The sequence below is a fragment of the Gymnoscopelus braueri genome, assembly GCF_963280865.1.
Source record: "Gymnoscopelus braueri genome assembly, chromosome: 12".
NCBI classification, from domain to species: Eukaryota; Metazoa; Chordata; class Actinopteri; order Myctophiformes; family Myctophidae; genus Gymnoscopelus; species Gymnoscopelus braueri.
In genome coordinates this window covers 46,045,647-46,057,757 of record NC_137614.1, presented here as the reverse complement: position 1 = coordinate 46,057,757, position 12,111 = coordinate 46,045,647, and the positions used below count along the sequence as shown (strand labels likewise).

The window sequence follows — 12,111 nt, the reverse complement described above, 5'->3', positions numbered from 1 at the left end:
GGGCAATTTCAATGGGAATCGGCGGTTCGCGTAGATCTACGCGATTGGCACGCTGCGGCTTTAAATAGGTTCGCGTAGATCTACGCGATTGGCATTCAATGTGTTAATGGGTTAATTTACGAAAAAAAAGTTTAAATATGAAGATAAGAGGTTTCTGCCCAACAGCGACGAGTTGTAGCTCAGGTCCAGTTACCTGAGAATTGTATAAAGAATTGTACTCTCTCTCTCTAAGAATAGAGGGTTAAAGACAGATATTATTATCTGGACCTTGTGATCATGTCTATGTCTATGTCTATGTCTTGTGTATGTGCGTTTTGGAGTTTTTATTATTATTAGATGCTGTAACATAAATTGCCCAGTTTGGGACATAATAAACTTGAACTTGAACTTGGGTTGAAGAGGTTCTGTTAACCACTTAAACCCTCTATTCTTAGTACGAGGAGAGCCCTTTACGCCTCAATCAAATGTAAATATAACAAGCTGAACCGCAGCTGTGAGAGACAGGTTTGACGGAAAGAGCCTCTTCTTCCTTTCACTCTAAGAGTACTGCGTGGAAAACGCACTCCATGTGGAACGAAACGACGCACTCCATATCGGGGGCACAGGAAAGAGCGACAGCAACAGCAGTCGCAACACCACCACCACCACGGAAAAACCCAAAAATAAAACGCTGAGTGGGAAGAAGTAGGACTACTTGAAGAACGATACAAAAGAGAGTAGATGGGGATAATAAAAGGAAAACGCTGAATATTCAGATATCCCTTCGCCCCCTCTCTCTCTCTCTCTCTCTCTCGCTCTCTCCATGCAACAACACCCTCCCCCCCATCTCTCTCTCTCCCACCCCCATAGTCATACCCACAATGCTCTTGGCCTGAATACATAATACAGACAGACCCCCCCAGCCCCCCACTGAGCCATTGTCAGCACTATATCATAACTCTGTGCGTGTTGGTTGGCGTTTGGTATTACGTGTGTGTATGTGCTCAGTTGTGTGCACACACACACACACACACACACACACACACACTTGTTTGTGTGTGTGCGCGCGCACGCTGACTGTCTCTCGCACACACAATACGTATAATAGCCTTAGTCAACCATCTCAGTGATGCACAATGGCGTTGGGAGGATCGTAAGCGCTTTCATCGCAGCAACAAAGCGACGCAACAAAGAGCAGCGCACATCCAAAACTTACCCGCCAAAGACAATTATGTGCAGAGACCGACGCGTCGCTAGAAGCAGTTGGCGAAAGCTAGTTGGGAGCTATAGCTCACACACAAGCGTGCACGCCCACTAAACACACGCACACACACACACACACACACACGCACGTTTGTATTACTATGCTCGCATGTGTGAGGGGGATGTCAACATTTTAGGACGTTATTGAAAACGTCCTAAAATAGCCGAAGAATTGCAGATCTACAGCTTTGTCAGCTTGTAGAACGGCAATTCTTCGGTGTGTGACATCGCCACACAACTATTAACAGGGAAAACTCTACCCCAAACCCTAAAGCTAACCTCTTAACCCATTAAGACCTGAGGGGATTCTTAAAACATTTTTCTAAATCCGAACAGTTTTTTGAAAAAAATCTGAAACATTTTTTTTCAAGATTTTTCGAAAATAGCAGATCTACAAGCTCATAGCGCGGCACTCGGTGCCGCGCTATGAGCTTGTATATCTGCTATTTTTGAATAGCCAAAGAAATCTAAAGTGACACAGATGCGTTCCAGGTCTTAATGGGTTAATCCCTTATCCATTACCCTAATGCCAACCTGAATCTTTTCCTAAATGCAAAACTAACTCCCCAAATCTTTTTTTTTTTACCATAACAACAACAATTGTTCTGTTGTGAGGACCAGGAAAAGGGTCCTCACAATTCTGAAACACACACTCACACACACACACACACACACACACACGATACTGACCAATGAGGCGCGTCGTAGCCTGCGGCTCATGGGCTTGTCAAAGGGCGGGCTGTTCATGGCAAACTTCTCCAGGTAGCCCTCCGGTAGCCGAATATCAGCTGGGAGAGACAGACGCTTATTTATGTCCTGAGAGAAAAGAGAGAGAGGGTGGGTGGGGAAGAGTGAGAGACAGAGAGAAAGAGAGAGAGAGAGAGTATTTCAATATAAAAATCGGTTGCTCAAAATTACCATCCTTATCCATGCAGTAATATACCATAACACAGTAGTTTTCAAACTTTTTCGTGCCAAAGACCCCCAAAATCATATATATGGCCGCAAACCCCATCTGAAAAAAATGTTGAGCTAGGGACCCCCAGAGGAAAAGATTTGTGTTAAAAAAAATGTATTTATGCAAAAATATTCCAATACTTTCAAGATAAAAAAAGAAATACATAAAAAAATTGCAGATGTCATAGCACATTACTTGATTGAATCTGAGCCATCTTGACAAAACCACAAACCGTTTCCAAACTGAAAAGAAATTGTGCTAGTGACCCCCAGAAGAGAAGATCTGTGTTAAAAATTCAAATGTATGCAACATTTTCCAATACTTTCAAGATAAAAAAAAAATTAAAATAGCTGATGTCATAGCACATTACTTGAGTCTGAGCCGTCTGAGCCGTCTTGACAAAGCCACAAACCGTTTCCAAACTCAAGTCCATTCCGTCTTCTCCACGATATGGCAAAAAAAAAAGAAAGTTATTCACGCCTTCATTACATCTGGTCTGGACTGCTGCAGTTCCCCTTCCCCAGACCCGCCAGGCTTCATTATCTCGCCTGCAGATGCTTCCTAAATGCAGCTGCGAGGATGTTGACCGCTGCTAAAAAAGTGCAAGCGCATCACCCTCTCCGGTCCTTTGCCTCTCTCCATTGGCTCCCTGTCCATTTTAGAATTCAATTTAACCCATTAAGACCTGAGAAGATTCTAGAAATGTCTTCTAAATCCAAAAAAAAAATTGAAAAAAAAACCCAATTTTTTTTTTCCTCGATTTTTCAAAAATAGCAGATCTACAAGTTCATAGCGCGGCACTCGGTGCCGCGCTATGAGCTTGTATATCTGCTATTTTTGAATAGCCTAAAGAAATCTAAAGTGACACAGATGCGTTCCAGGTATCAATGGGTTAAGATCCTGCTGATTGCTTTCAAGGCTCTTTAATGGCCAGGCCATCACTGGCACTCACTCAGCCCCTCCTATAGGCCTCTTCAGATCTCACAAATCTCTCTTGGATGTGACGTCCCACGGTCACGACTACAAAGACAAGGTGCAGTTTGGTGCTCCACTGCTACTGGCCACTACCGGCCTTTTAATAAGGGTAATAATAATAATAATAAAAATAATAAAATAATAATAATAATACACTTTATTTTTATAGCACCTTTCATGTAGGAATTGCAGCTCAAAGTGCTTTAAAAAAAGGATAAAAGAACATAAAAAAACTGAACAACCAGTAAAACATTACAAAGAGAATAAAAATTTTAAACCCACTTGAGACAATAAAACATTTAAAGAATAACGTACATAGAACTAGAGTGCAGTACTAAAGCTCAGCCGAGATCCAAGTGCAATGCTACAGTAGTTAACGACTGAAGTATAAAAGATGGGTCTTAAGCTTCCTTTTGGAACTAAAGCTACGTGTTTAATAGCCTTGGGACCTGATAAATAAAGGCTGCGTCACCAATCTTCAGTCCTTTCTGCTGTTATTAGGGAGTAGGAACCTCCAGCTATTGAAGGGTGGGTGCGTTCTATGGGTGCGTTCGGAAATTCAGCACAGTTGGTGCATTGTCGTTTGCAGAGGTGGAAAAAGTACTACATTTTTTAACTTAAAGACGGGGTGCCGTGATTTTCAGTGATTCCCCCCCCCCCCTAAAACATAATCATCAGGTATTATGGTTATACTAGGAGGAAGATTTTTTTCGAAAAAGTGTACAGAAATTGTTAAAATTATGTTTTTATGTGGACACGCCTCCAGTTCATTAAGTATACCTGGTTCTCACCTTAGCACCTCCTCCACCACCTTAGCACCACCCACCTGTCCTAGTCCCTCCTCCTCCTCATGCCCACACCTGCTGTGTTATGATAATGAGGGGGAGGGTACAATTTTACTATGTCACTAAAGGGCTGTTTTTCTATTGGCACGTTTGACCCTCAAGGTTTCAGCCTCCAGGTAGAAACTCAAAATAGTCAGAGAAGACATAAAACACCATAAAAACACCACCAGGGGGCTTAATGAAGTTCTATCAACCTCATAGACACATGAAAAACTGAAAAAGTGCAAAACCATGGCACCACCTCTTTAAGTAAAAGTATCAATTCTGCAATAAAAGTCCGGAATTCAAAATGTACTCGAGTAAAAGCACAAAAGTATTGGCATCAAAATGTACTTAAAGTACTAGAAGTAAAATCACTCATTATGCAGAATGTCCCATTTTAGTTTTCAAATGTATAAAAATCTTTTGAAAATAGCCGATTGTGAGCTTGTAGATCGGCTATTTTCAAATGGCTGAAATGTATATAGGGCTGAAGTGGTTAATGTATGTTTTGTAATAATAATCTAAATCTACAAAGTAACTAGATACTAAAGTTTTCAAATAATTTGTGTGGAGTAAAAGTATAATATTTGCCTCTGAGAGGTAGTGGAGTAGAAGTAAAAGTACAGAAAATTGAAAATACTCATGTAAAGTACAAATACCTCAAAATTGTACTTAAGTAAATGTACTTAGTTACGTTACACCACTGGTCGTTTGACAATTAAGTGCGCTGCGCCCTAGGTGCACTGAGTGCGCGCACCGACTGACCCTACTAAAGAAGCAGGGTTATCCAGTGCGTTGACTCAACAACAATGGTGGAAGAAGTAATAGTTGAATGCCTTCTTAGACGAGGCAAAACGCATGCTAAACGAGGCAAAACGAGTGCTACTGCCAGCCATTCATGCTGCCAGTAAACTGTTGTTTATTATCTGACACCAGGCGCACGGCACGGGGCAGGTATAGGAAGCAGTGAGGGGGACAATACAGGCAGGCATGGAGGCGCGAAGCAACAATACATTACACCCTCGCACAGGCAAGGTGTGTGGTTTTTAATGACCGTTCGTGAAGCTACAGAACGAAGCACTGTGACATCACCGCCAGAGCAGATTAGAGCAGCAGCGTACAGTGTTTTTGAGAGCATGTAGCTGACAAGGGAGTTAGCAATGTACTGTAGATTTATCTGTAGCAATGTACAGTACTGTACTGTACTTTTTTTCTTATATATATTTTGGGGGCCTTTTTCTGCCTTTACTGATAGTCCACAGTGAAGAGAGATAGGAAACAGGGAGAGAGAGAGTCGGGGAGTGACACGCAGCAACGGTCCGTCTGGCTTGAGAATCGAACCCGGGACCAGTGATGTAAAGTAACTAAGTACATTTACTCAAGTACTGTACTTTACAATTTTGAGGCATTTTTACTTTAGTATTTCCAATTGTCTATACTTTTACTTCTACTCCAATACATCTCAGAGGCAAATATTATACTTTTACTCCACTACAATTATTTGAAAACTTTAGTTACTAGTTACTTACTTTTGTACTTTTACTCAAGTAAATTTTTCATTCCAGACTTTTATTTGTAACAGACTATTTCTACATTGCAGTATTGATACTTTTATTTAAGTACAAAATGTGAGTACCCCACCACTCCCCGGGACTCGCTGTCAGGCATCAGAGCCTATGTGGTACGTGCCTTATAACCACTCGGCTATCGGCGCCCTAATCATCTCTAAATGATACAGCTGGACTATTAGTGCTCTCTCCTCTTGGTTCTGTTTAACAGTCGAGCTGCAGAGTTTTAGATGAGTCTCTCAGTAGCTTGTCTTTCCCGGGTGGCCAGTAAAACGTGCATTACAGCTGGCTTGAAATGAAGGACCTCTGGGGCTCGATAACTTTTCAAATATACTTGTCATACAATATCCTTTTGTAACAGCACTTTGCTCAGCTTAAGCCGTGTTTAAATGTGCTCTAGAAATAAACAGTACTTTATTCCTTCCCAACACATCGGTTATGATTTTTGTTAGAGAGTTCAGTCGGAGGACATAAACTTGGCTCTCGCAGAGTTCGCGACGAGACAGCCAAGACTCTAATCGAATCTGATGTCATGTCTGGGACTGTAGAAGGGCTTCCACTGACTGAAGACGAATCGAGAGCCACCAATATATAATGAACGAGTGTTACACTACCACCACAGGGGATTTTCCTGCAATATACACATTACACACACAATCTGGTATCCAGTTGTGTAAAGTAACTAAGTACATTTACTTGAGTACTGTCCTTAAGTACAATTTTGAGGTATTTGTACTTTACTTGAGTATTTCCAATTTCCAATACTTCTACTCCACTACATCTCTGGTAACAAATATTGTACTTCTACTCCACTACAATTATTTGAAAACTTTAGTTACTAGTTACTTTATTATTATTACAAAGCAGTACATTAACCACTTCAACCCTATATACATTTCGGCCATTTGAAAATAGCCGATCTACAAATCGTAAGCTTGTAGATCTGCTATTTTCAAAAGATTTGTATACATTTGAAAACTTGAAATGGGACATTTTGCGTAATGAGTACTTTCTACTTTTGGTACTTTAAGTACATTTTGATACCAATACTTTTGTACTTTTACAAAAAAAAAATTGAACTCCTGTCTTTTACTTGTAACAGAGTATTTCTACATTGCAGTATTGATACTTTTACTTAAGTAAAACATTTGAGTACTTTTCCCACCACTGCTGGTATCACAGATAAAAGAATGATTAAAAAATCAACTTAATTAGAGGATCAGCGCACAAACTGTCAGTCATGCAGCTGTAGTAAGGCTGCCCCTGAATTCACTGCCGATTAGGCTTGATTACAGTGTCTTCACACAGTGTTGATAAAGATGGAATCGTGACAGACTGTGAGCACTGCGCAGCAAGCAAGCAGCGCGTACACATACTACATATCCCACAATGCATCCTGATCCTCTCATTGTACACCTTGGGATTATAGTATAGTGACTACAGGCGGCGAGATGCCAATCACACAGTAGTTTCCATGGCAGCCAACAACTGGGGCTGGCTCGGTCCCAAGATCCCCACAGGATGTGACCCTGATATATCCTATATAAATATGTACGGTATGTTATGTACTGTATGTGCGCTTCTGGGGGTGTTTATGTGAAGATGAAAGGCTACAGGATTTCATGCCTCTAATGGTTTTATGTGGGGAACTCATAGGCTAACATAACAGTCTGTCATCAGCATCTCATATGAGCCAATGCCTTGAGGGTGTTGACACACACTTATAGGGGCTGCCTGTCTCCATCATGACATCAAATTGTTGCACAAATAGTCGCGATTTAGCGATCCAATTGTGCTGCAGAATGCAGCAGCAAGAATTGTGAATTGTTGTGATAATTAGAGAGGGTTAGCCAATGGAATACAGCCACCCTAAGGACTACTAACCATCGTGTTTCCTGCACTATCTGTCCCGAGTGGACCTCTGACACAGACCTACTGCACATATTAACAGAGCTGCTACCTTTAACCCATCTAGATCAGGAACGCATCTGTGCGTACATTTTTTTATTTCTTTGGCTATTCAAAAATAGCAGATATACAAGCTCATAGCTCGGCACTGAGTGCCGCTCTATGAGCTTCTAGATCTGCTATTTTTGAAAAAGAAAACGTGAAAATGTGTGCAAATCTTTGAATATACACTATATATACACTTTTAACTCAAATCTTTGCTTCTGGGGGGGGTCCCTGGAACAAAATATTTTGAGAGGGGGGTCCGCGGCCAAATACATATCATTTTGGGGGTCCTTGACATGAAAGTAGTAACATAAGAAAGAAAAGAAAAACTGTTAGGATTTAAGAGACATCTGTAGAATCCCCAGAAGCAAAGATTTGAGTTAAAGATGTTTGCTTTAAAAAACAATCTTCACGATTTTTGAAAATGTATATCTGCTGTTTCTGAATAGCCAAAGTATAAAATAATGGTTAAAGTGGTTACACAGATGCGTTCCCGGTTTTAATGGGTTAAACACATTTTAAATCTGAGGCTTTTTTGTCTACCGTTTTAAATAGTTTTGGGAAAAATGCTGCTAATTATCCCAAAAGTGACTGCAAAATCTTGAAAGATTTCTACTATTTGTTTAGTAGCTTTATACCCTTACCAACGTGCATATAACATTGCAATGTGACATAGCTCTGTTTAACACAACGCTGTACTCCCTCCAACTGTAGCCTACATACTTTCCCAATTTATTTTTCTTAAATTGTCTTATTATATTTTGACACTGTAACAATGTAATGTTTTCTCATGCCAATAAAGCTCCTTTGAATTGAATTGAAATTGTGTTTTTGTGTCTGCGGTTGGCAAAAACACACACAAACCAACACCGCACCCACACAGACGCATATAGCTGTGGGAAAAAGAACCTGCTTGTACATTATTAATCACTACACGGATGTATGTGTGTACTGTAGATGCAGGCAAAGCACAAACAATCAATATACAAGTACAGTACAGTGCCAAGTGTAAAAGCCTTGATTTATGCGTTGTTGTGTGCCGGCGTCGCAAGGTTAAATCGCACGATCTACATAAGCTCTCGGACAAGACGTGTTGTGAGCTTGTAGATTTCAGCTTTCGACACTTCAGAAATCGTTGCCGTCGGGGCAGGAACCTATTATCTCCATATTCTAACTTTTGGTGTTTTTTCATATATCATTGCCCTACTTGATCATACTACAGCGTCCCACAAAAGCATAAAAAGTAGCAGATCTACAAGCTCGAAAAGCTTGTAGATCTGCTACTTCTGAATATGAATCCTGAAAAGTGAAAGTTTTGGACATAATGTATGAGGTTTGACCAGTGTTGATTTTGACAGCAAATTCTGATTTAGTTTTAGTCATAGTCTTTTGATTCCATTTAGTTTTAGTCATATTTTAGTCATCTGAAATGTTTTAGTTTTTGTCTAGTTTTAGTCAACTAAATATCATAAGATTATAGTCAACTAAATCTACAGTTGATTTAGTCGACAAAAATGTATTCCGGCGGTGCCTTGATGGTGTCGTAATGGCTGATTTTACACTTGGGTTGCATGCTGAAAATAGCCGATCTACAAGCTCGCTTGTAGATCTGCTATTTTCAGAGCGTAACACCCGAGCGCAACCAAACATAAAATAACTTGTCTTAATTCTACTGGATCTCTTCTCCACTAAACCCTCAATAACATTTTATTTGCTGACGAAATTGTCATTATATTTAGTCTTAGTTTTAGTCATCGTAGCTTAGTTTTTATTAGATATTTTCATCTAGTTTTTGTCAGTGAAAAAGTAGTCGACGAACATTTTTCGCCATAGTTTTAGTCGACGAAATCAACACTAGTTTCCACTTTTACAATGTGCATTATATTCACCCGTTCGCACACACACATTTTCACACTGACGGTCGGAGGAGGAGGAGGAGGAGGAGGAGGAGGAGGAGGAGGAGGAGGAAACCATGCAAAGCAGCAACCTGCTCATCTGGAGCGGTTAGGGGGAGATTTACTGTCTTGCTCAAGGACACTTCGGCACTGTAACGCTGTGGGGGAGCCCGGGATCAAATTGGGAACCTTCCGTTTCCCCCCTGACCGGCCCACTGAGCCACCGCCGCAACTTCATGGCGGCGCAATGTATAACAATGCATAACCCCCCCACCCGCCCCCCCATGAAAAAGACTAAAAGTTGTGAGCTTGTAGATCTGGTCATTTTCGGGCGCGTGACACTGGCTCGCAACAACGTTTAAATCAAGCATAAAGAATTGAAAAAGACCCATTCCCAATGGAACATCATATACGACTGAAAATGCCAGTGACTGATGAATGGACTGTCACACACATGTATGCACATGTGTGTAAACCATGCTTCTCTTAACACATTAACCGCCAAGACCGTAGTCCTACGGGCCGTTAAATCCAACTGTTAAGCGCCGAGACCGTAGCCCTACGGGCTGCGGTCTTTTCGCGCATGCGCGGTCCGGGTGCACTTTCGGAATTTTTTTGATCCACTTCCGTTTCCGGTTTGATGACAGGAAATAGAATTATTTGGGATCCGGTTTTGACGATCACGCCCGCTCCCATTCTACAGACGAAACTGAAACTCAATTCTCTTCCTGTAGTTTTTTCTCCTCGCATTTCACTGTTTAACGTAATCCGCTCTAACTCAAACATGGATGCCCCGTTTGACACGTGGTTTTCACTGGGAGATCTCGCGGATGTAAACAGACCGTGTAGCGCTCAATCTTAAGGATTTTAACAAGATCTATGGCGACATGAAAAAAACAAAAAAACAACAAAAACACCTTGGCACTGGTGAGTACATTATGAGATTAGCCCTTGGCGGTGGATGTGTTAACACATTCAATCCGGGAAACGCATACTGTGTCATTTTAGATTTTTGCTGCTGCTATAACCATTATTTTATACTTTGGGCTATTCAAAAATAGCAGATCGAGATCGAGTGCCGCGCTACGAGCTTGGAGATCTGCTATTGTTTTCTTTCTAAATCGTGAAAATTCGTAGTAATGTAGATTTGAAGCGAAATTTTTTAACTCAAATCTTTGCTTATGGGGATTCTACAAATGTCTAAATCCTACCAGTTTTCAGAAAAACGTATGTTGCTATAATATCAGTGGTTCTCATACCTCTCATGTCAAGGGCCCACAAAATTATATGCATTTGGCCACGGACCCCCATCTCAAAATATGTTTTGAGATGGGGAAGCAAAGACTTGAGTTAAAAATGTTCGCTTTAAAAAACATATATATATTCAGAGATTTGCACAAATTTCCACGATTTCTCAAAACAAATAGCAGATCTACAAGCTCATAGCGCGGCACTCGGTATGAGCTCACTATGAGCTTGTATATCTGCTATTTTTGAATAGCCCAAAGAAATCTAATCTAAATCTGACACGGATGCGTTCCGGGATCGAATGGGTTAAACAAACAGGGCACCAAGTGACAACATGCACATGATGAAGAAACACACATCCTCTCATTCACAATGGCAGAGACAAAACACGCACACTCAAACTCACACACACACACACACACACAGCATATATACACAATGTCCCCCATATACTCACAATGCAGAACAGCTCTAGTAGGTCCCTCATTGTCCTCCTGAAATGTATCTTTTTGAACACGCTCACACACACACATGCACACACACTACCCACGATGCATCTCTCTGACCTGGCTCTGGCACATGTGACTGTTGTACACACACTGACAGCGGGGAGTGACACACAGAGAGAGAGAGAGAGAGAGAGAGAGAGAGAGAGAGAGAGAGAGAGAGAGAGAGAGAGATGGAGGCTGGCACTGTGGTAGAATGCCCTCCTGACAGAGCGAGGAGGAGGAGGGGAGGAAAACAGGAACATGTAGAGAAGGGTAGGAAAGATGGACAGATTCCTGGAGGGGAGGAAGCCAGATGATGGGGGGGGGGGGGGGGGAGGAAAGGAGGGAACAGAAGAGGAGGAATGGCTAGGAGGAGGAAACCGTTGTTTTTGAGCCTCATTTATGCTCCGTCGTGTCGAAAATAGCAGACCTACAAGCTCAAGGAATTCCAACCCATCTTTATTATCATTCCAACTCAATGAAGAGGGCTGTTATTTTATAGGTCAGTTGTACTATGGAATTGTCTTCCAGGCGATATTCGTAACATCAAAGGAAAGGCTTGTTTCAAAAGGAAACGTAGACTTTATGTACTGTACACTCAACACATACCTTCTTAGCTTACATACCAGATTGATCGTGCTGCTTTTGAAATCTGTTCCTGTTGGTTTCTTTTTCTAAATAGATCTTTTTCATGTGATACTTGACTTTTATTTTGTGTGTGATACACTGAGATTGCTGTTAATGTATATTAATGTCTTGGACCCTGTCACCCCAGGAAGACTAGCTGTCGTCTAGGCGTCAGCTAATGGGGATCTGTATGAACAAACAATTTATTTATTATTTTACTTAATTTTGATCCCACGAATTTGCAACCCCATTTTTTTAACACCCAGTGCCAATTGTCTAAGTAATCCTGGGCACTACACTCCCTCTGCCATCCTGGGGAGAGCCCAGAGC

General features: G+C 41.3%; 1 pseudogene across 1 annotated transcript in view; it reads right to left on the bottom strand.

The window, feature by feature from the left end:
• Positions 1-12,111, bottom strand: part of LOC308097646 (cyclin-dependent kinase 16-like) — a 53,435-nt pseudogene that overhangs the window by 26,335 nt on the left and 14,989 nt on the right. Inside the window, exon 3 of the transcript XR_013935134.1 lies at positions 1,933-2,058. The product of XR_013935134.1 is annotated as a cyclin-dependent kinase 16-like (transcript). The remainder of the gene's footprint in view (positions 1-1,932; positions 2,059-12,111) is intronic.